Raw genomic sequence first — 25,358 nt, forward strand, 5'->3', positions numbered from 1 at the left:
GCTGAGGAGCCCCCATGGAACTGGACCAGGCCCTCTGAATAAGTGAGACAGCTGATGAGCCTGAACTGTTTAGAAGTTTTCTAGGCAGTGGGACTGCGACCTGTCCTTGGTGCATGAGCTGGCTTTTTGGAACCTAGGACCTATGCTGAGTTACTTTGCTTATTCTTGGTATAGGGAGGAGGGGACTGGATCTGCCTCAACTGAGTCTACCAGGCTGGGCTGAATCCCCAGGGGAGACCTTGCCTTGGAGGAGGTGGGAATGGGGGATGGATTGAGAGGGAGCCTGGGAGTGGGAGGAGGGAGGGCAGGGGAATCTGTGGCTGATTTGTAAAATTAAATTAATTATAAAATAAAAAAAAGAAAATGGAAAAAAAATCCTTGGCTTTGCAAGTGTGGAGAAACTAACAGGGAAAGATGCTTGTCATTGGAAATTAATAGGAAAGATTTGCAAGTGTGCTTAGCTTGAAGCTCCTGGCCATATGCAGCCCAAGGTAACTATAGTGCACAGCAGTATGTTTATAGAACCATGGTGTTGTGTCTCAACATCAAAGGCTCAGACACACTTGGATTAGGCTTGGTAAGTAAAAGTGGTCTGCACCTTAGGAAGCAGATTGGCTTTGCTGTGGATTGTTCTAAAGGTGCCATCAGTAGGAAATTTTAGACTCCTGTGCTAGGCACTAGAGTCGTTGTCTATTCTACTTGCAATGCCTTTGCTTAGGAATGGTTGACAGTTCATGGTTTAGTTGTCCTTTGAAAATGCAGATCAAATGAAATAATGATTAAATTTTATCATTTCATGTAGATAAATTTCAAAATTTGAGGTCCTTTTTAAATGGTTATCATTGCTTTGTTCTAAACTGTATTTTGCAGTCCTGAGATTGAGCCTACAACCTTGCACATAGTAAGCAAGCACTCTCCTACTGCTCTATGTCCCCAGCAAGGACTGTCATATATTCAGTGTACGGAAGAGTGTCTAGGGCTTGCTGCCTTTACCAGTCTTTTCCTTTCTCTCCTAAAAAGCCAAGCAAAACAAAATATCTGAAACAAAATCCCTGTTACCTGTGTGCTGAACACAAACCTTTTGCAGGATAGAGTAGACATGCAGTTGCCCTGAATGCCTGTGCTTCCCTGTGCTTAGCCAGTGTTCTAGTCCCATGTGTTCATGTGCTAAGTGCTGGTCTCACACCTTCAGTAGTGAAGAAGCACATGACCTGAGCAGCACCACGTGGCACGTTCCCAGTGCCGATCACAGGGATTGGGCTTTGGTGGGCTGTGGTCTAAGCCAGTCTAAGCAGAAGGAACTTCAGAACTTCCTTGGAGGACAGAGCTAGTGGCAGCTACCATGACAGGAGAAAGCCTGAGATGTTGTCCTAGCACTCATCTGTATATGGAGCTGTCCATGAAACATGGTTTCAGCAGTTCTGTGTTGTTTAAGCTACATAAGCAGGATGTTCTATTTCTAGAAAAGTGTGTCAGTTACAAAGGTATATGTGAAACCTATCTGGAAAGCCAGTATTTCAAGGTCCTTCCAGAAGAAGGGGGTACACCTAGAGCATATATCCCAAGAGTCAAGAGTGAGCTCTATCTGACGCAGCACTGGGGGCAGGCAGGCCTGCAGGGTTTGTTGCAGATGCATCAGTAAACTAATCATTTGCTGTCTACTGGAAGCAGTTGCTAGGCCTGAAGGAGTTCCAGTGATGCCAGGCATGTGTGTTGTTAACTATGGGCCTGGCGATTCAGCTGATCACCATGCCTGACACCTGAATTTGATTCCTGGAACCTACATGGCCAAATTATCTTCTGACCTCTACACACATGTGCATGTATACACACACACACACACACACACACACACACATGCACAAAATGTAGTAAGTTTTGAAAATTAGATACTAATATTGAAATCAAACATCTCTTTAAGTGATGAGTTATGGTAAGCTGGGTCCAGGGAGGAAGCAGGATCAAAGATATCTTTATTGAGTTACTTTAATTAAACAAAGACAGAATAGGAGTTGACGTTCTCCAGCCTGGGCAAATATTACTCATTTACCCAGTCCAAAGCTATTTTCATCTATTCTCTGGCGAGAACAGTACATTTCTGTGTAGCATGAATCTTAAAAGGTCTTATTAATAAAAACAAACCCAGAGCCAGCTATTGGGATGAATGCTGAAAGATCAGAGAGACAGAACAGGCCACAGCTAACCTCACCTCAACAACTTCTCAGCAGATCCTGTTTCCTCAAACTTTTGGAAGCCTCTGAGTCCTCATCTGGAATGAATCTCAGTTGAACTGCTGCTAAAAGCCTAAAAGCTTAACAAGGCTCTAGTTCCTGGTTCTCATGCCTTATATACCTTTTTGCTTCCTGCCATCACTTCCTGGGATTAAAGGCGTGTGTCACCATGCTTGGCTGTTTCCAGTGTGGCTTTGAACTCACAGAGATCCAGAGGGATCTCTGCCTTCAGAATGCTAGGATTAAAGGTGTGTGTGCCACCAATTTCTGATCTCTATGTCTGTCTAGTGGCTCTTCTGTTCTCTGACCCCAGATAAGTTTATTAGGGTGCACGATATATTGGGGGACACAATATGACCACATCTCTGTCTCTGTTGTCCATACAGGATTCATAGATGAACATTTGAACAGCCCTTTATGGAGTGCAGCTTTCACAGTGACCTTAGTCCAGTAACATAGAACCACAATTCAGCAGATACCATTTTCCATTTATTCCCTGTGTGTGCGTGGGGGGGGGGGGGGGAGGCGGGGGGGAGCATTTATATGTGTGCCACTGTGCACATACTGGTGTCAGGACAACTTACAGGAGTGGGTTCTCTCAGTGTGTGGGTCCCAGGAAACAAACTTGGGTCATAAGGGTTGGTACCAAGCACCTTTTCCTGCTGAATTTCCATTTTGCCTGTGAACAGACTGGAAGGCCATGTCACAGACATGGACTTGCTAGTATAGAATCAAGCGGAGCCTTGGACTGTTAGTGCTGATCTGTCACCTTACACCTTAGGAAGCCTGTGATCTGTGCCTCCCTTTGCAAGGTGAGCCCGTTCTGTTGGGCTCTGTTAACAGTTTAGGCATCCTGGAACAATATGCATGTTTGTCACCACATACTATAGGGTTCCTAAGGAAGTGAGGTGGGGCACTGACAAAGTATTTGGTGTGGATGGAATAGTCCCCTGAGTCATCTGTGACAGGTCTCAGTGGGAACATTTTCCTTCTAGCCTGTGGAATGGTTCATGCATTTTCCAGATTACTGTTCGTGGAAAATTGGTCAGAAGACAGCGCACCCGGTGTTTGTTTGTAACCATTTATCTTTTTTTTTTAATTGAAGAGATCATTGAGTCTTTTATGTTTAGCAAAATAGGTAATGGTTTAATACAAGCCTTTCTCCATCTGTCTTTTCTTGTTGTCCTTGTATTTTCTTATGCTCATAAAAGTTGCTTTTATTTTTGCCAGTGGGGAAAGAGAGGAAGCATTTTGTCCAACATTCTTACCCAAAGTATCTTTGCTATAGCAAAGTTGTCAAGTTTTGTTTTACTTTCTTTAAAGAATTTGTGACTTTACAAGACAGGTTTATTCTGTAGCTTCAGTGTCACCTTTGCGTGGCAAGGCCAAGCTAAAAGTTCAAAATTTACCTAGTTTTTCAAGTTCAATGAGAGTTACAGAAGCATCTTTATATCACAGAAAAAGAGAAAGGTGACCTGAGCTTGCTTGCAGGCTTTGTGTTTGTATGTGCATAGGATGTTGTGTTCATTGACAGGCTGAGCTTAGCCCACACCATCTCCTGAGTTAACACATGTGTGAGTACCACACATGTGAGTGTGAGTGCCATGGAGAAGAGCTGGAGAGGTTGCAGTAATATCTGGAGCCATTCTGATCAGGTGCCACTCACGCATGCCCAAGCAATCCATGGCAGGACACTGGACTCCGCCTGCTTCTGTTTCTGTTTTCATTTGATATGGGAATCTTACAGAGAAATTCATCAAACGAAGGAAACACTAAGCCTGCCAATCAGTCCTGGACTGAGCGTGAAGAAAAGAAGGCTTTCTGCTTTGATATTTACAAAGGCTCAAGTTTCCAGAGTGTCCATTGTATTGTGGGCACTGATCTGTGAGATATGTATGGAAATAAACGCATATGTACATATACATACATATATGACTAATCTTCATGACAGATTTATGATGAGCATTATCCCCACTTGAAAAATGCAGAAATCAGGTAAAAGTCATACAGCTAATGGATGTTAGGAAATCAGTTAAATATTGACAGCACTGCAGAACACTGCCACAGAGTAACAACCTGTAGGGGCTGGCTTCCTAGCTGGTGTGCTTCAGTGATAGGCTTGCAGACATGGGCCTACTATTTCGCTGAAGGAGGAATGAAGTCCCATGAAGCAGTGGGATGTGTGCTTCAAGTCCTCAATGTGGCCCTGAAACTTGGCAGCCTTCTCAGGATGGGATGTTTTATGGGATCTGCCTTCTCATCACATGTCTTTTTGTGTGCACAAATGATAGCTAGACACCACACAAGCAAGTCCCCCAGTATACCCACCAGAAATGTTGTTGTTGTTGTTGTTGTAGAAAAGTGCCCTGTGTCTAGATTCAGATAAAGAAAAAGTGGTTATTGTAAAAGGTTCATGGATCAAGGAAAAGTTGGTAAATGTACAGTTTGAGGATAAATACCTCTCATGTATTTGTTTGTAAGTCTAAAGGGTTCTATGTGCTGAGATATCACTGACCAGCTTTGTTGAATTGTTGAGTGTTCCCTTTTAGGGGAAATACCCCATGTTAAGCATTAAACCTTTGGTGAGGGTGCACTGGAGAGGGACCTGTGTAAAGTCTGGCTGTGAACCCTAGCACCTAGAATCACTTGATGGTCCTGTAGATACAATACAGTCTGTGAGTGGAACCTGAGAGGTAAGTAGTCAAACATGCAGGAACACTCAGGGGCTCAGACAGGAGAATCCAATGTACTGTAACAATGACTGAATTGCAGACAATTGGCAGGGCTCCTATGAGGAGTCAGCAAAGCCTGGTACATTCAGTTGAGGCAGGACCAGGCCCCTCCCCCCTGCATCAAGGGTAAGCAAGGCGTTCCACCTTAGGGAATGGGCTCCAAAAAGCCAGCTCATGAACCAGGGATAGATCCTGATCCTACTGCCTGGGGCCCCTCAAACAGACCAAGCTACACAACTGTCTCTTGTATACAGAGGGTCTAGTCCAGTCCCATGCAGGCAACACAGTAGATAGAGTTCATGAGCTTGGTTCATTTGTCTCTGTAGATTTCCCCATCATGATCTTGACCCCCCTCCCAACTTGCTCATGCAATCCCTCTTCCCTCTCTTCAACTTGACTCCTGGAGCTTGGCCTGGTGCTTGGCTGTGGATCTCTGCATCTGCTTCCATCAGTTACTGGATGAAGGCTCTATGATGACAGTTGGGGTAGTCATCAATCTAGTTACCAGTATAGGCCAATTCAGGTACCCTCTCCACTGTTGCTAGTAGTCTAATCTGGGGTCATCCTTGTGGATTCCACATGATCATCTCATTAGATACTGAAAAAGCCTTCAATAAAATCCAACACCCCTTCATAATAAAGATCTTGGAGAGATCAGGAATACAAGGAACATACCTAAACATAATAAAGGCAATTTACAGCAAGCTGACAGCCAACATCAAAATAAATGGAGAGAAACTCAAAGCAATTCCACTGAAATCAGGAACAAGACAAGGCTGTCCACTCTCTCCATATCTATTCAATATAGTACTCAAAGTTCTAGCTAGAGCAATAAGACAACAAAATGAGATCAAGGTGATACAAATTGGAAAGGAAGAAGTCAAACATTCACTATTTGCAGATGATATGATAGTCTACATAAGTTACCCCAAAAATTCTATCAGGGAACTCCTACAACTGATAAACACCTTCAGTAATGTGGCAGGATACAAGATTAACTCAAAAAAATCAACAGCCCTTCTATATACAAATGCTAAATGGACTGAGAAAGAAATCAGAGAATCATCACCCTTTGCAATAGCCACAAATAATATAAAATACCCTGGGTAATGCTAACCGAACAAATGAAAGACCTGTATGACAAGAACTTTAAGTCTTTGAAGAACAAAATTGGAGAAGATATTAAAAAATGGAAAGATCTCCCATGCTCATGGATAGATAGAACTAACATAATAAAAATGGCAATCTTACCAAAAGCAATCTACAGATTCAATGCAATCCCCATCAAAATCCCAACACATTTCTTCATAGACCTCAAAAGAACAATACTCAACTTCATATAGAGAAACAAAAAACCCAGGATAACTAAAACAACCCTTTACAATAAAGCAACTTCTGGAGGCATCACCATCCCTGACTTCAAGCTCTATTATAAAGCTATAGTAATAAAAATAGCTTGGTATTGGCATAGAAACTGACACATGGACCAGTGGAATCGAATTGAAGACCTTGACATTAATGCACATATCTATGAACCCCTGATTTTTGACAAAGAAGCCAAAACTGTACAATGGAAAAAAGAAAGCATCTTCAACAAATGGTGTTGGCATAACTGGATTTCAACATTTAAACGATTGCAAATGGATCCATATCTGTTGTCAAGCACAAAACTCAAGTCCAAGTGGTTCAAAGACCTCAAAATAAATCAAGCTACACTGAATCTGATAGAAGAGAAAGTAGGAAGTAGTCTTGAACACATTGGCACAGAAGACCACTTCCTAAATATAACACCAGTAGTATATGCAATGAGAGCAACAGTTAATAAATGGGACCTCCTGAAACTGAAAAGCTTCTTTAAGGCAAAGGACACAGTAAATAATACAAAATGACAGTCTACAGAATGGGAAAAGATCTTCACCAACCTCATGTCTGACAGAGGGCTGATCTCCAAAATATATAAAGAACTCAAGAAATTAGACACCAAAATACCAAACAATCCAATTAAAAAATGGGCTATATAGGCTGGGTGGTGGTGGTGTACACCTTTAATCCCAGCACTCGGGAGGAAGAGCCAGGCAGATCTCTGTGAGTTTGAGGCCATCCTGGTCTACAGAGTGAGATCCAGGACAGGCACCAAAAACTACACAGAGAAACCCTGTCTCGAAAAACAAACAACAACAAAAATGGGCTACAGATCTAAACAGAGAATTCTCAATAGAAGAACCTCAAATGGCCGAAAGACATTTAATGAATTGCTCAGTATCCTTAGTCATCAGGGAAATGCAAATCAATTTGACTCTGAGATACCATCTTAACACCTGTCAGAATGGCTAAGACCAAAAACACTGAAGACAGCTTGTGTTGAAGAGGATGTGGAGTAAGGTGAACACTCCACTGTTGGTGGGAATGCAAACTTGTACAGCCACTTTAGAAATCAGTATGGTGACTTCTCAGAAAATTGGGAATCAATCTACCTCAAGACCCAATGATACAACTCTTGGGCATATACCTAAGGAATACCACAAGGACACTTGCTCATCTATGTTCATAGTAGCATTATTTATAATAGCCAGAACCTGGAAACAACCTAGATGCCCCCCAACCAAAGAATGGATAAAGAAAATGTGGTACATATGCACAATGGAGTATTACCCAGACTCAGAAAGACAAACATGGTATATACTCACTCATAAGTGAATACTAGATGTAAAGCAAAGGATAACCAGACTACAACCCACAGCTCCAGAGAAACTAGAAGGAGGACCCTAAGAGGGATGTATGGATCACCTTGGGAAGGGGAAACAAAAAAGATCCTCATGAGTAAACTGAGGGTGTGTGGTGGGGCAATAGAGGGTAGGGGATGGGGGATGAGAACATGAGGGAACGGGATGGTCAAGCTGGGGGAGGGACGGAGTGGGAGAGCAATGAAAGAGATATCTTGATAGAGGGAGACATTATGGGGTTAGAGAGTGCTTGGAAAATTCCCAGGAATCCATAAGGATGACTCCAGATTAGACTACTAGCAATAGTGGAGAGGGTACCTGAACTGGCCTATCCCGGTAATCAGATTGTTAAAAATTTTTTTTATTTAAAAATTTTTAGTGCAATATATTTTGATTATATTCTTTCCCCCCTCCCAACTCTTCCCTGCTCCTTCCCACCTCCCTCCCCACCCCCTTCCCATTTTAACTTTGTGTAAACTCACTTGGGTGCTTTCTTTTTCTCTCAAAACAAACAAACAACAAGAAAAACAAAAAAAAACTAAAAAAAAGCAAAACAAAAAACAAACTAGAAGAAGAAAGGAGGAGGAGGAAAAGAAGGAAAGAAGGAAAAGGAAGAAAGAAAGGAGGGAGAGAGAGAGAAAGGAAAAGAAAGGAAAGGAAGGAAGAGAAAGAAAGCCGACTGGCAGAAAATAAAACAACCAGAGGTGGTGGGTAATTACAAGGAAACAACATCTTCCAGACACAACAGGACTGATGCACATACGAACTCACGGGAACTATGGTAGCATGCGGACCTTCATAAGTTCAAGCCACACAAAATTCTTGTGCTGAGAAGGGGAAGTGAACACAAATTCACAGTAGATTTGTTTTATCTTTCTTGCTTGGAAAGCCTTGATTCTTACCCGTTGTGAATTTTCTCTAAACTTTCTGAATCTGTTCAAGGGAACAAAGGACATCCTTGGATGTTGTGACTTAGATCTGGAATGTCCTCTGATGCTGATATGTTGATGACTTGGTCCCAAGCTAGTGCCACTATTGAAGGATTATTGGGTCATGAGAATGCTGGCCTTGTGGATAGATTCATCTGTGTTGGGTGCATAGCTGAATGGACTCTTAGATGGTAGGACCTAGTTGGAGGAAGCAGGTCATTGAGGAAGTGCTCTCAAGAGGCGCACCTGTCTCTAGCCCTTTTCTCTCTGCTTCCTGGATACCATGAGGTGAGTACATTGCTCTGTCATCCTCTCTTTGTGCGGTGGCTTTGGATGAGACATGTTCCCCAAGGCTTATGTTTTTGAATGTTCTGTCACCAGTTGGTGGCACTGTTTGGGATTTGACATGGAACCTTTAGGAGGTGGAGACTTGCTGGAGGAAATATGGCGATATCTACCACTGGAGGTAGATTTGAGAGTTCTAGGGCTTTGACCTACCTACCTACCGGCAGTCCTGTATTTCTGCCTTCTGTTTGTGGAGAGCCCATGTCCTCTTCCTGCCAGCAGTCACGCCTTCTGCACCCTGTGGAAGCACAAGGTAAAATCAACTCTTAAATTGCTTTTGGTCATGGTATTTTATCAAAACAACAGGAAAGTGGCACACTTTGCTATTGAGTCCCCACTTGCCACAGGCCCACAGAGATGGAGCCAAGCACCCATGAACTGAAAAATCCGAAACTGTGGACCCAAACCTTTTCTCCTTCAGGTATTTCTGTCAAAACAATGAAAAGTAGCTAACAGAGAAAACAAATAGACGAGAGCCTGTTCCTGTGACTACTCAGCCATGTGCAAAGCCTTTGAATTACTTCATGGGAAGAACCTGCAAATGTTTACAGAAGCAAGCCAAAATTGGCAACCTACCGGGAGGACCAGGAGACCTCTGATAGGAACACAGGCCCTAAAGACATCACTCAGGAGCTTTCACACAGGGATGGGCCTCTCTCGGGTATTGAATTAGAGCCAGGAAGGCTACATTCTGGCTGAAAACTTGTCTGTGTCATTCCCTGAGACTCATGGGAGGCTAAGGTTAATTGTGACAGGATAATTAATCTAGAAAATTCAAGACAGCTCGGAGTTCAGGCAGTGGCACGAATGTTCCTGGGTGTCTTGGCCAGGTTTAGAGCGAGAATTGAGACAAAGAGCCAAGTGGAAAGACGTTACAAGCCTAAGAGTCCAGCCAGAAAAGGAAATACATTTAAAATGGATGCCAAAGAAGGTGTGGTTTGCTAGAGTGATTAGAGCCATCAAAAGGAAGCCAAGTGTTTTGCATTGGATGGGAAAGATGCTGTGAAAGTGTCTTAGGAGTTGGCTGGACCATACCACAGATGTATGCGCGTAACAATGTAAACTCCTTTGAAAGTCCTGGGTTTGAGAAAATCACTTTGGTCTCTGCTCTCACAGGGGCCGTCTAGGGAAATGTTTCTCCTCGTCTACCTTTCAGGCACTCAGTGGCCACTGAGACTGGACCCAGGAAAACCTGGCACTGCTTAGCTGCTAGCATCATCCACATGGTGCCCACACGCAGAAGGCAAGAGTTGTGGGCTCATGGAGCCTTCTACCCAAATTTTAAATGAAAGCTTGAGAGACCAGGTGATGTGGCAGGGTTGGAGTCCTGAGGGGGTGAATTAAAGCTGAAACTGCAGTGGAGACTCCAGGAACTCTAAACACCTAAAGAAAGCTGCATGGAACAGAGCTGCAGGGAGCAAGCAGTCTAGAGAGAGAGAGCTCAAGGGATGTAGCCAGCAAAGTTGTGGGAGCAGAGCTTCTTAAGCCTTTTGGATTCATACCTCAATATCATATGTCCCAGATGCAGGGCATGGAACTGCAACATCTGTTTCACCCTGCTAGGCTTTGTTCTTGCTTTGCTCCAGACAATCATTTCTAGTCTCCTAGCTCTCCACTTTGGAGTAGAGGTATTTTACTCTGTGCCTACTCAACTGCTGTATCCTGGGATATGCAATTTTTAAAAATGTTTATAGCGACTTACAGAAAGAGTTTGTCTTGAGTCGCAGAGGAGCCTTTGATCTTGCACTTTTGAGAAATGCTGACTGTTGAGACTGTGGGGACAGTGCAGGTGGACTACTGTGGGGACAGTGCAGGTGGACTACTGTGAGGATTAGTGCAGGTGGACTACTGTGAGGACAGTGCAGGTGGACTACTGTGGGGACAGTGCAGGTGGACTACTGTGGGGACAGTGCAGGTGGACTACTGTGGGGACAGTGCAGGTGGACTACTGTGGGGACAGTGCAGGTGGACTACTGTGGGGACAGTGCAGGTGGACTACTGTGAGGACAGTGCAGGTGGACTACTGTGGGGACAGTGCAGGTGGACTACTGTGAGGATTAGTGCAGGTGGACTACTGTGAGGACAGTGCAGGTGGACTGCTGTGAGGACAGTGCAGGTGGACTACTGTGAGGACAGTGCAGGTGGACTACTGTGAGGACAGTGCAGGTGGACTACTGTGGGGACATTGCAGGTGGACTACTGTGAGGACAGTGCAGGTGGACTACTGTGAGGACAGTGCAGGTGGACTACTGTGGGGACAGTGCAGGTGGACTACTGTGAGGACAGTGCAGGTGGATTACTGTGAGGACAGTGCAGGTGGACTACTGTGAGGACAGTGCAGGTGGACTGCTGTGAGGACAGTGCAGGTGGACTACTGTGAGGACAGTGTAGGTGGACTACTGTGGGGACATTGCAGGTGGACTACTGTGAGGACAGTGCAGGTGGACTACTGTGAGGACAGTGCAGGGGGACTACTGTGGGGACAGTGCAGGTGGACTACTGTGAGGACAGTGCAGGTGGACTACTGTGGGGACAGTGCAGGTGGACTACTGTGGGGACAGTGCAGGTGGACTACTGTGGGGACAGTGCAGGTGGACTACTGTGGGGACAGTGCAGGTGGACTACTGTGAGGACAGTGCAGGTGGACTACTGTGGGGACAGTGCAGGTGGACTACTGTGAGGACAGTGCAGGGGGACTACTGTGGGGACAGTGCAGGTGGACTGCTGTGGGGACAGTGCAGGTGGACTGGGTGCATTTTGCATTGTGAGATACTGTGAGCTTTTGGACACCAGGGCAGAGAATGTGGTTTGAATATGAGTTTCCGTTGTGAACTTCCTCATGTGTTCAAGAATGACTATCTACCTAGTAATGTAATCAAGAGATGACTAGCTCACAAGAGCCAATGTTGGAGGAAGCTGGTCACTTGGGGGCATGCCTTTGAAGGTACTGTCTTCTTCTCCCTCCCTCCCTCGCTCCCTCCCTCCCTCCCTCCCTCCTTCTCCCCTCCCCTCCCTGTTTGTTGGCAGTCAGGAGGTGAACAGCTTTGCTCCACCACAGCTTTTTCACCACAGCATCCTGCTGCCAGAAACCTCTGAAACCTAGACGTTTGCATCTGGCCTCCTTTGGCTGTGTCCATGTCGGGCACTGGTGGTGAAAGCAGCTCTTGTTAGGGTTAGTGCTCTCACAGGTTAGCTTGCATTGGGCAGAGGAGTAAACGTTCACTTAATTGAATCACCAGCCCTTACCATGGCTTATGAGGTTACAGAGGCCCAAGATGCAGCTGCTGCCTGCAAGAAAATGGTTGAACTTAGAGGCTCATTCTGTTTCCACAGTTACAGTTATGAAAAAAGAGGAAGGAAAGCAAGAACTAGTTTGTCGTCTATGCATCGCTTTAAACTGCCTTAAAATTGCCTCTTAATTTTGAGTTAAGAGTTCCTAAAACTCCGTGAACACTGGAAACACTGGAGAGTCTTTTGTGCCTGGCTACTGTGGTCTCCATGTCTTTAGCAGACACATTTTCTTACATTGGTCAAAGTGGACTCCACTTTCTGAGAAAAGATATCCTCCCTTCAGAGATTTCCCCAGGAGGGAAGCAGGCCTGCTGAGCCCTGGAAAATCTCTCACACTGTTGAATAAGTGGAGCCTGGGTTAAGTAACTTCTAGGGCAGTGTTGGAAAAGAAAAGCCTTGGGTGACACAAAGGTGATAGTGAGATTTACATGACAAACACTTGGATGTCTTGAAGAACAACAAACAAAGAAAAACAAAACCTAGGGAGCAGTGGCCTTTCCATTATCTTCTCAAATGAAGAGATCCAATCTAAGAGGGGTCCAGGGACTGGTCAAGGTGAGCCAGCCTCTGGACTCTGGTCCTGCCCCAACCCCATCAGACCCTTTCTGATGTGCGCTCTGCTGGCAGGTCCACACTGACTGAGCAGGGTGAATAATGTCAGGCTTGTCTTGTGCTCTGTTGACAGTTGTGTGGCCCATGATGCCATTCATAGCTTTGGGAAGCACCTTAAGATGTAGTCGCAAACACTCCACCCACCCAAACACAGACTGCCTTTGCCTAATCATAAAACTTTTAAGTGAGCCGGGCGGTGGTGGCGCACGCCTTTAATCCCAGCACTCGGGAGGCAGAGCCAGGTGGATCTCTGTGAGTTCGAGGCCAGCCTGGGCTACCAAGTGAGTTCCAGGAAAGGCGCAAAGCTACACAGAGAAACCCTGTCTCGAAAAACCAAAAAAAAAAAAACTTTTAAGTGGTGACATGGGAGAGCAGTGAGATGACAGCTCGTGTGAAATGAAAAATCAGGGCGCATTGGACTCAGTAGTAGAGCTGTTTCATTGGTAGTCCGTGGGACAGTGCATACTTTAAAGAGCACAATGTGTCAAGTCATTGTCCAGATTCTGTTGGAGAGTTGGAGTGTTTTTTAAAAAAGTATTATAGGATAGACTGCCTCCTCTTACCATATGTGAGTACATGTACTCATACACCTCCCCCCAGCACACACACATGCACCATCACAACCATTAGTTTTGATGTTTCTGTCCTTTGTCAGAGTTGTACTTTCTATTGTTTTCAATTCTATCAAAAATGAAGCTTTTTTTCCTGTTGCTGAAATGACTTGATTTTTCTGTTCCTAGAGGAGACACAGAAACTGCCCTGGGGGTAGAGGATGATGAGATCTGCCTGCTAGCTGCTGCTCTTCAGTTAAGAGCATCCATGCACTCCTCTTCCTCATCAAACTCTTGCTGAACCTGGGGAGGCACAGTCTGTTCACCTGAGATGGAAACCAGTGATAGACTGTTGCAGGCTCCATTTGCTAGAGTGATCTTGGTCATCTTTAATAGGATTCTCCCCCACAGTTTTTGACCAAGGGTGTCTCACTTGTGTCCTTTGTACATAGAGGACCACCAATGAACAAGGCTCTTCTGAGCCCAGGACCCTAGGTAAAGTGAGATAGAGACCTGAGGTTGGTAGGAGGAGTTCTAGGGCAGGAGGCTGATCTGAAACTGGTTCTCCAATCACTCAAATTCAGTGGCCATGCATGAGCCAGCCTTTGCATGCCATGAAGCTAATGCTGGAGGTGCCATCTGAGGATACTGTGCAGCACAGAGGACTCCACTGATACACTCCCTGAATCTACCTGAGTGTCAACACCTGTCAGAGTCAACCGGAAGACTTGCAGATGGGGACACTTCTTGTCCCACACTCTTAGCCCAAGAAAGACACATGAAAGGGCAAGGACTATGTTAGGACCCAAAGAATGGGAGCGACACTGTTCTTCTCTCACCCCCTCATCCTCAAACCAGCATCTGGAGGATCACTGCCCTGAAGAAGGAGGACTCAGAGCTGTACCCCTCCCTGTACACATTCATGGATACTCAAGCCAAGACTAGAGGAGGGAAGATGAGGCGTAAGTTGGACTGGAGTTCAATCTGTCACACAAGCACAAAGTATCATCAAAAGAAGGAAAGGGGAGATTTGATCCAATAGGATTGAAAAACATTATACAAAAACTGTCTCATGCTCCCACCCCAGGGCCAAACACTGCTCAGGTAGATGGGCATAGGAATTATGGGTTATAGTGCTGGTGGGTTCTGGAGAAAGGGTGAAGCTTGATAGAGTCAGATGCAGTGCGGGTACATGGGTCAATATAGAATAACATAAGGAAGGAAGGTTAGCTCCCAGCTTATGTCAGGATGCAGAGAGATGAGGATGCTCAACACCCTTCCAACCATGGGCTCCTCCTCCTCTGAACCTTGGGACAAGTGAGTGGCCCATGGGTGATCTTCAGTTATGCTGCCTCCTATTGGGTGCCCTAGGACTTGCCTGGACACTAGAACTGAATGCCAGGCTGGGGTCTCTGTTACCTTTCACAGAATAAGAGCATGCTTGTCTACTGCCCACCACTTATTGCTGCCCCCAGGCCTGGCAATGCTCAGAGAAAGCTGAAATAACTGGGTCTGACCAAGGACAGGGAAGAGTAGAACGTGACTGCTATCATACAGTTATGCCTCGAACCCTTGGGTTTGCTGCTTCTGTTCTAAGTAGAGAGCCCATTGCTGCTCCCATTTGGTCTTGATATCTTTCCTGTAGACACATGCTATATATGGATTTTTGAAACTAGAAAGGAGCCCTAACGGGTGACATTGAGACTTAGTCATAGGACTTTGTGTCCATCTGTGTTAGTTAATTTGGTGTTGCTACAACATAATGCTTGAGTCTGGGTTCTTTATACAACAAAGAGGTTTAGTTGATTCATGATTCTGGTGGCTAGAAGGTCCAAACAGTGTGGCACAGGTATTAGGGTCCATAAGAGATTGCCCTGGCTGTGGCACAGTGTGGTAGAAGAGTATGAGGAAAGGGCTGCACACAGATAGGCACATGTGTGAGTGATGCGTGAAGACACTGGGAAGGGCTGGCTTACTTTTATAACAACTAGATTGTAGCTAGAGTTTTCCTTCCTGGCCCATGGTCAGGATAAATCTCTCTCACCCGCCAGTCCCACAGCTGCTCAGACCCAACCAAGTAAACACACAGAGACTTATATTACTTATAAACTGTTCAGCCATTAGCTCAGGTCTACCATTGTCTAGCTCTTACTCTTATACTCAGCCCATTTCTGTTAATCTATATGTCACCACGTGGTCTGTGGCTTTACCTGCTATCTCTACATGATGCTCCCTGGACGGCAGGCTGGTGTCTCCTCCTCTCCGCCTTCCTGTTCTCTCAATTCTCCTCTCTGCTAGTCCCGCCTATACTTCCTGCCTGGCTACTAGCCAATCAATGTTTTACTTATCAATCAATCATCTACAGCACTAGATCTCACAGGAATTAATCCATTCCTGGGAAACTGACGTCATCAATGGTCATCAGTGACAATGGAGTCCTGTGACCTACTCTCTCTTTAGGCTGCCCTCTAGAAGGTTCTATTTGCCATCCCTACTACATTGGAGACCAGCATCACAGGGCAAAGAACACAGATACCATGTGATGTGCTTCTGGGAGATTTGGCTTCACAGGAGATCTTTGCTTCTCTCATAGGAAGTGATACCAAGAGGCAAGACTTCATCCTTGCTTCAGGCTGGGGCAGGCCCACTCTCCTCCCTTACAAAATGGAGAGAATTCACCCATGCTGCTTCCTTGAGCAGGAAGTTCTGAGTCTCCTAGCTAGAAAGGCTAGGTGGCAGCTTACTGATCAACCTGGGCAGGAGGCAGAAAAGTGGCTTTGTGTTGAGCTAGAATGTTTGTACTATGCCCGAGCCCTGTGTGTGTGTGTGTGTGTGTGTGTGTGTGTGTGTGTATGTGTGTGTGTGTGCATGTGTGTACAACTCTCTCTCCTCTGTGTGTGTCTGCCTCTGTGTGCCCCCACCAGCACTCCATGTCAACCCATTGTGTTGTGTCTCTTGTCACAAAGCACCTCTCCAAAGCACTAAACACACACGATCCATAGTGTTTGAGGAAGATACAGTTCAAAGGGTTTGTGGGGCTATTCCAGAAGTCTGGAAGGACAATGATGGTACATGCTGAGAGAAATGTCCAGACACACCAGCATGCACAACCAAGAACTTCTCATCTCTGTATCTCTGAGTTGATATCATGCAGAAAAGGTGAGTTTTTGGGGTCTCATTCCAAGGATCTCTGTAGCTAAAACTGCCTGGAGCAGCTTTCTGCCCTATGGCTTGTCAAACAGACATGAGACTCTTGTGTATGAGGAGCCTGCATCAGCAAGGATGTGCAGAAATGGGGAAGGTACCTCACACTGAAGAGACAAAAAGAAGGATCATAGAAGGCTGTGCATCTTAGATGAATTACTGAACCTCTCTGATTGTCCATTGCCTCATCTGTAACACTGATCAGTTATGGTGCTGAGTGGGGCTGAAATTGATGCCTACATTGGAGGACTGTGGTGTGGACAAGATCGTAAATGAAAGCTGTACAGTGTACCACCTGTGCTAGGAGCCAGGCGAATACTAACTCCCTTCCTAATTTGTTTTTGCTCTGTGGCCGGACTTAACTGTTCCCCATTTTTAACTGGGGAACAAATGTGACAAGGGTCTGCAGGGTGAGGCTGACCTGCTGTGAAGGAAACATAGAGGAGACGGTTAAGGCAATGTGTGGAAGGACAGTATGGCTCTCCTTGTGGTTGTTCCTTTATTCGTCTCTCTTTAGAAAACTATGACAGTAGCTGTGTACCAGGCCTGGGGACACAGGCCTGTCCCAGCTACTCAGGAAACTAATCATGGGTTCAAGCTTTGCCTGAGCTATGGGGCAACCTAGCAATACTCTGTCACAAAAAAATAGGGGGCTGAGTTCAAATCTCCAACACTCACGTGAAATGCCAGGCATGGTTGTGTGTGGCAGGGGCCTGGCACGAGGGCTTGGGGACAGGGGAATTCCCAGTGCTGCCTGGTCAGCCAGCCAAGCTGCAAAGGGGAGCTTCTGATTCAGCAAGAGGCTCTGTCTCAAGGTCATAAGGCAGAGAGTGCTAGGGGTGACACCCAGGTCACAGGGAGGGAGGGAGGACAAGAAAGCCCTCTCGGGAACCTTTACACAACGGTACTGATCACTCAGGGAGGCAGAGCCTCTGTGACTTAGTCCCATCTTAAAGGCCACATGTGTTGATTCCACTGCAGTGGGGTTAAGTTTCAAGATGAATTTTGGAAGGGATACTGTCAGTGAAGACCATAGCACCCTGGGGGCTATGGGAAGTCCATTGTAAGTGTCTTAGTTAGGGTTTACTATTGCTGTGAAGAGACACCATGACCATGGCGACTCTTGTAAAGGAAACATTAAATTGAGGAGACTCACTTACACTTTCAGAGGTTCAGCCCACTATGATTATGAAGGGGAGCATGGCAGCATGCAGGCTGATGTGCTGCTGGAGCTGAGAGTGTTGTATTGTGCAGGCAACAGGAAGTCAACTAACTGTCATACTGAGCAATGCTTGAGAAAAAGACCTCGAAGCCCATCCCACAGTGATACACTTCCTCCAACAAGATCATTTACGATCTTGTCCACACCACAGTCCTCCAATGTAGGTATCAATTTCAGCCCCACTCAGCACCATAACTGATCAGTGTTACAGATGAGGCAATGGACAATCAGAGAGGTTCAGTAATTCATCTAAGATGCACAGCCTTCTATGATCCTTCTTTTTGTCTCTTCAGTGTAAGGTACCTTCCCCATTTCTGCACATCCTTGCTGATGCAGGCTCCTCATACACAAGAGTCTCATGTCTGTTTGACAAGCCTAATAGTGCCACTCCCTGTGGGGGCCATTTTCTTTCAAATCATCACAGTAAGGGAACCACTGCAGGTGCCCTGAGGGGCTCTGAGGAAGTCTATGGTAAGGGAACTCTGGCAGGCACTCCCATCTTCAATAGCAGCCTGCCTTCCCTTCCAGACAGAGCCTGGCTTGTTGGTGAGGTTCTTGTGGACCAACTAAACACTGGTCTTGCAGAGAGGTGTATCATGTGACTGCTGTAGCCCTAGAGACACAAGCGAGTCTCACTGAAAGACTCACTTATTACCCTGTGTGCAGTTCTCTTCAGTAGGCTTTTGGGGAGGGGTAGTCAGCTGTGTGTCTCCCACGGCTCCTCTGATGCTCAAGTGCTGAGGTGTGGGATCTGACCACACTTTATGAAAGCCATCGCTGCAGCAGTTGTCCTAGGAAGTGGGTAGGGAATCACACGTGGGGGTGATCTCCTTTTCCGGTCAACGAAGACCTACGGATGTCCTAGGCTAGGGATGAGCCTGACTTACTGGAGTCATGACCAGATGCACAGAGGGAATTGGATGCCGCTATTCATTGTCACCATTGAAATAAATAGGGCATGCATATTCTTCAGGAGTGGCATTGACATGACCAGATGAGAGGGTACTTGCAGGCAGATCTCCCAGGTTTCTTGTGGCTGCGGGCTGATGTCTGGTTCCCATCGCTGCCTGCCAGTCCTGCCTGCCTCAATTCTGTGGCTTGGGCAGAGGGAGGGGCTCTAACACCAGGCATGTTTTATCCATTACATCTTGGTTGTTATGATACAGTTTATTTTTCTTCATAAGAAGCAAACTGTGTGTCCCCAAATGCTGGCAGTGCAGAACATTCCATTTGTTTGTGGAGAGACAGACCTGACGGCACAATTTCAATCAAAGGCTTCCATGTCTGAGCGAGAGATCAAAGAAGCTGTGCTTTAGTTTCCGGGAAGCCTAGGGCTGTACACTCGGTTAACTCCTCAGTTCCTAGAAAGTGGCCTTGTGGGTATGTCCCATTAATCCTGGTTCCCCAAGAAACGGAAACATAACTCCAATTGTCCCCCTGTCACCTGGCAACAGCTGCCTTCGTCGATTTGTGCTGGGGGAAAGGTTGTGTCTTTTCAGGCACCATGTGGAAATGGCCTTTTAAGTTTTCTACTTATAAAAGCAATAAACAATTGCAAAATACTCCTAGGGACTGTGGCAATAGCTCAGTCAGTAAAATGTGTGTCACGTGAAAATGAGGACCTGAGTTTGATCCCTAGCACCCACATAGAAATGTTTACATACGTAGTGATGTGTCTTATAGTCCCAGTGCTGGGGAGCCAGAGGTGGACAGTTTTCCTGAGGCTCAAGTGTAGCCAGCCTAGACTAACTGCTGAGTTCCAGGTTCAGAGAGACCAAAAGAGATTTAAAAAACAAACAAACAAGGAGCATGGCACCTTGGGAGGAGTGACACCCAAGGGTGTATTCTGGCCTCTACATGTATACACATGTGTACATATATGCCAAGGAGTGACACCCAGGGTGTATTCTGGCCTCCACATGTATACACATGTATACATATATGCCAAGGAGTGACACCCAGGGTGTATTCTGGCCTCCACATGTATACACATGTATACAAATTTGCCAAGGAGTATCACCCAACAGTGTATTCTGGCCTCCACATGTATACACATGTATACATATATGCCCTCCCCCCAAATTTACTAGGGTGATGGCTCAGTCAGAAAAGTGCTGGCAGAGGTCCTGAGTATGATCCCAAAGACCCATGAGGGAAAGCTGGACTCAGTGGCACACACTTTTAACCGCAGTGTTGGGAGGGCAGAAACAGGAAGGTCTCTGGAGTTTACTGACCAGCCAGCCTCGTTGGTAAGTTTCAGGCCAGTGGGAGACACCTCTCAGAAACAAGATGAACAATACCTGTGGGTGACTTCTGGCCTCCACTTGCATGTGTACACACACACACACACACACACACACACACACACACACACACACCACCACCACCACCACCACTACCACCTTCACAACTAACCCCAACTCCCAAACACTAAACACATAGGAAACAAACCAAAAGGTTCTACCCTGGACACAGTATCTCCCTGAAGCTATCCATGCCTTACCTGATTTTTTTTTTTTTTAAACTGAGCATCTCTCCAAGGTGACTCATCTTTTAAAACAGACATGTAAAATAGACATTGTGGACAAGTGCTCCTGTAGTGCCCTGATTTAGAATCCTTTGGGTCTATGCCAAGGGGTGGAATAGTTAAATCATGCAGTACTTGTACATTTTGTCTTTTGAGAATATCAGTGTTGATTTCCATACACTGGCAGAATCATTTTGCACTCCCACCAGCAGTATCTGGGGTTCCTCCTTGTCCAAGTCCTTTTCAACATTCATTGTACTTTTCATTTCACTTCTTTCTTTTCTTTATTTCTCCTTTTTCTGTAATAGCCACTGTGACTGGGTGAGATATAGCCTCAAAGCAGTTTTAATTTGCATTGTCCTGATGGTTTAGGACATTTTTACAAATATTTACTGTCCATCAGTATTTCTTCCTTGACTCTTCAGTTCATTAGTCCTCTTACTAATTGGATGATTTGGGGAGGGGTTACTTAAATTTTTAATTTCATTTTAGAGCCTAAATATTAATTTCTTGTCAGATATATAGTTGGCACAATTTCTTTCTCATCTGCAGGCTAGTTAACTTTCTACTGGTGTAATAAACACTATGACAAAGCAACCTGAAAAGGAAAAGGGATAATTTTACCTTACAGCTTACAGTCCATCACGAAGGGAAATCAGGCCACTTGGGAGCTCTAGGGAAGAACCTGGCGGTAGGAACTGAAGCAGAGACCACAGAGAAATCCTGCTCATTGGCTTGCTTAGCCTACTTTCTTATAGAACCCAGGACCACTTGCCCAGGGGTGGCACCACCCACGGTGGACTGGGCCCTTCCACACAATTATTAATCAAGACAGTGCCTCACAGACTTGCCTGTAGGCCAGTCTGATGAAGGCATTCTCTCAGTTGAGGTTCCCTGTTCCCAGATGACTCTGGCTTGTGTCGAGTTGATAAAAAACAATCAACACACTATCTCTTTACTCTGTCTGTTGTTCCTTTGTTCTGTAGAGTTTTTAATTCCATGCAATCCCACTTGTCTGTTCTTGGGGTTGTTCCCTGTGCTGCTAGAGTCCTTCCCAGAAAGCTCTTGCCTGCATCTGTTTGAAGGGCATCCCCTGTGTTCTCCTCTGGAAGTTTCGTTGATGGGGATTACATTGAACCTGCAGGTCATTTTCGTAAACTGTTTTCCCAGTCTGTCTTCCAATGCCTCTGACTCCCTGGTTAGACTGACTCTTAGTCTTTTAAAAACCACTTGAATGGGGTTACTTCCCTGGCTTCTGCACTGTAAGTTCGTTATATTTTGAAAAGCTACTTTATGTTGATTTTTGTATCGTGCTACTTTTATAAAAGACAGACTCTTCACTCTTCTGTCAATGCAGAGCCCTAAAAGCGACAAGGAAGTTGGCAAGATCAGGAGATGACTCAGAAATGTGAAAAGCCAGAAGAATAGAGGTGGGACTCTCCAAGAATTGTTGTGGAGACAGATCATGGTGACAAAACAGGGGACTCGAGTGTGTGTGTACAGATGACAGGTGGGTAATGTTGTCAGGTGACCATGAGTGACAACTAAAGAGAAAGGGCAGCGAATATACATGTTTGGAGAGAATGCACTTGGTCAGGGGAGACAGAGGCAGGAATGGCATGTGGTTGAGCTGCAGGTCTGAGCTGAACCGTTAGGAATGGTGGCTGGAGAAAAAAAAATCACAGGATGGACACCCAGGGAGGCCGTGTGCCGAAGTGGCCGTGTGCCAAAGTGGCCGCAACCCCACCTTCAGGTTCCCACAACCCTTCACTTCCTCGTCTCAGTCTCCATCTTGACCTCTTCCCCATGTGACTGTGTGCTGCATGTTTGTAGCCACATGCGCCTGGCTGACTTGAGTCTGCTGGGAGACCCTGCAAAAGAGAGAGGGGGGTGTCAGACATGGAAAGGAGTTGATCAAGGAGGAAGGAAATTGTATCCAGGGCTCTGGGCTCTCCTGTCTCACCTCCATCTAGCCCATGGAGAAGTAAAAAGTTTCATCAGTCAGGACCCAATGTGCAGAGATATGTGTGCCTTGCAGATGGGTCAAAGCAGGTGGGGTTTGTGGATCTCATACATGTAAGTCAGGCGATGTTGCACTGTGGTTCCCTTTCCTGCTTTCTAAGGCTGAGGGACAGAGTCACACACAAAAGGGTTTTGAGACAGGGCAGGCACTGGTGAGAACTGGAGGGACTAGTCAAGCAGGGTGCTGCTCTTTGCTCTGTGAATCAAGAGGCCAGTGGGACTAGAGTATGTTGACAGCGAAGAGGATGCTGAAGGATGCTGTGTGACCGTACACAGAGCTGCTGTGAGGTGGGGCAGGGCAGGCCCACCCTGGGATCGAAGGGCAAAGGGGAGCACAGAGAGTCTTCTATCAGCAGTGAGAGCTTGGGTAGGAGACGAGCACAAGATAAAAGGCACTGGGGTGTCTGAAAGGATGTGGAGAGGTCAGCAACCTGAGAAGAACAAATAGGGCCAAGTGAAACATTTATGTGATTCCACAGCAGAGAAACAAAAGCCAATCCAGTGCCTTGGGATGGAGTGTGGGGCTGGTTGAAACCACTGCCTGGTGACTTTCCTGCATCTTGGAGGGAGGGATCCTTGGCAGCTGAACAGTGAAGGGCGTGTTTCTAATTATCACATTGGACCTTTGATCTGCTCTAAGTATTCATTTCCTCTGTAAACACAAACTTGACTCATTGGCCCTGGGCTTGAGTAGCTGCTCTGTTTGGAGGTGGTTGGCAGTAGGCCACCAGTGCTTCTCAAATGACACACAAGTGCCCAGGATTCCACACAGCATGCAAACACAGGGCTCCTACTATTTGCTACAGACAGACAGAATTGCTAGCTGAGGTTGCCATGCTGCTCTGAGTCTCTGTCTTTTCTTTCAGGAAGCTCTGGAAAGAGATGGAAGAGACCACGACAGACACTCTCAAGAAAAACCTGGCACACACAAGTGGGAGTACCCGCAGGTGGTTAAGAGTGGAGATGTCACCATTAAAACCCCCCAAAGCTTCCGGGTCAGTCTTGCAGGATTTATGGACTCAGCCCACACCTGAAACTTGTGCATCTAAAATGTAAAACCTCCAGCAATTAAGAGATAAAGGGTACAGTCCGATGATCTGAGAAGGATTTTGGATATATTTTTTGTGAATTCTACTTTTTAAAGTAATTTAAAATTTTTGGTGTTAGGATAGAATAGAGGGCTTCACATGTGTCTAGTATGTGCTCTTACCATTGATGAGCAGCCGTAGGCCAGGCCTGTGAATTTGAGAATTAAAAGTATTTTATTCAGTTATATTTTTACACAGCATATAATTCACCCACTTCAAGTGCACAATCCAATGATTTTTTTTTAAAAAGACTTATTTACTTTTTAATTTTATGTTAATAGATGTTTGACTGCATATATGTATGTGTATCACATTTGTACAGTGCACATGGAAGCCAGAAGAGGGCATTAGATCCCTTGGAACCAGAGTTAGAGATGCTTGTAATCCATCATGTAGGTGCTGGGGATCGAACCCAAGTTCTCTGGAAGAGCAGTCAGTGTCTTAACTCCTTAGCTGCTTCTCTAGCCCTCGATGAGTTTTTGAAAAGTAGATATACAACTGTACAAACACGGTCAGTTCTGGACCATTTTCGCCACTCTTCTGTCTCACACTTACTTACTGTTAAGCCTGTCCCTGTTTCCTACACTCCAGTGACCATTGCTCTGCACTGTCCCTGTAGATTTACCTTTTCTGAACATTGATACAAATGGGACCACATAACATTTTCCTGCTTTGCTTAGCAAAACATTTTAGAGGTCCACCCGTATGTCATGTGATTCTTCTTTTGTTGAATGATGTTCCGTTGGGTGGGTAGATGGATAGACCACATCATAATGCAGACTTGCTGGTTGATGGAGATTCAAGGCAGCTCAGTGAGATCTTTGTGTAGGGAAAGACTTAACATCTCAAATAAAAAGATTTGTCTTGATTCTCAGTTATCCAAAATGTTCTATCAGCTCAAGAAAAGTTTTGTGTGCTGAGTAGTTTGTGCCATAGGTAAGTTCAAAAGGAAGAAGACAGAGCCTTAGTCTCCAGAGAAACTCACTTGAGCCCTGGGTAGAGTATGGCCATGAGCCCTAGATAGAGTATGGCTATGACCCCTGAGTAGAGTATAGCCATGATTCCTGGGTAGAGTATGGCCATGAGCCCTGGGTAGAATATAACTAGCAAGATGGTATTGACTGGCAGGTACCTCTTGAATGTCAGGTGCTGGACTCCAATCAGTCTAGATCTGTGTCAACCAGTTTTCTTTGTAAGCACACCACTGTAAAGGGAGGTGGGAGGACTTATTGGCTTACGTAATGAGATGCCTGAGGGCTAGGGTTAGATTCCAGATAACATCACCTGTTTGGGGTTTCTTCATAGATTATTAGTGTTATTTCATAGATTTGACATGGTGGTATGTGACCAGAAGTGCCAGTTTTTGAGTTCAAGTTTATTAGAGAAATGCCCAGTTCTTGTAGCTCCAGAGAAAGTATTGTCTGGATGCAGTTAGGGAATAGAACAGCAGTAGGGAGGATTGCATTACAAATAAATCAAACTAAAGGTTGGATTCTGGTTCCTGGGAAGCTGCAAGCTTTGTTCTTCAGTGATTAAACTGGTTCCAAATTGTAGGCTCCTTAACCATTTTCTCAAACTGTACATCTTCTAAAGTATACAGACAGAATCTAGTCCAAATCCCTATTGCTGTAGCTGGGAAAACCAAGGTTAAGAGCTCAAATGAGTCTGCAGGTTAAAGGAAGTGCTTGGGGCAGACTCGCCCTGGCATTTAAATCTTCCTGTCCAGCCATTTTCTTATGCAAATCAGGCACATATGCATTTGATTGATAGATGTAAATTCAGCTCAATACATGGGACTTATTTTGGATGGAGGTAAGAAAGCATGGATGTAGACCATCCTGAAAATTTTATATTTCAAGAGAACATAACCAGGTGCACCTC

The 25,358-nt window shown here is 45.5% G+C and overlaps 1 protein-coding gene across 1 annotated transcript in view; it reads left to right on the forward strand.

The window, feature by feature from the left end:
* The window catches only part of Agtpbp1 (ATP/GTP binding carboxypeptidase 1), a 161,390-nt gene extending 137,044 nt beyond the window's left edge, over positions 1 to 24,346 (forward strand). The window contains exons 26-27 of the transcript XR_009379236.1: positions 21,725 to 21,877; positions 23,256 to 24,346. The gene's annotated coding sequence lies outside the window, so the exon portion shown is untranslated. The remainder of the gene's footprint in view (positions 1 to 21,724; positions 21,878 to 23,255) is intronic.
* Positions 24,347 to 25,358: the final 1,012 nt, after the last annotated feature.

This window comes from Peromyscus eremicus, chromosome 5 (assembly GCF_949786415.1).
Source record: "Peromyscus eremicus chromosome 5, PerEre_H2_v1, whole genome shotgun sequence".
Lineage (NCBI taxonomy): Eukaryota > Metazoa > Chordata > Mammalia > Rodentia > Cricetidae > Peromyscus > Peromyscus eremicus.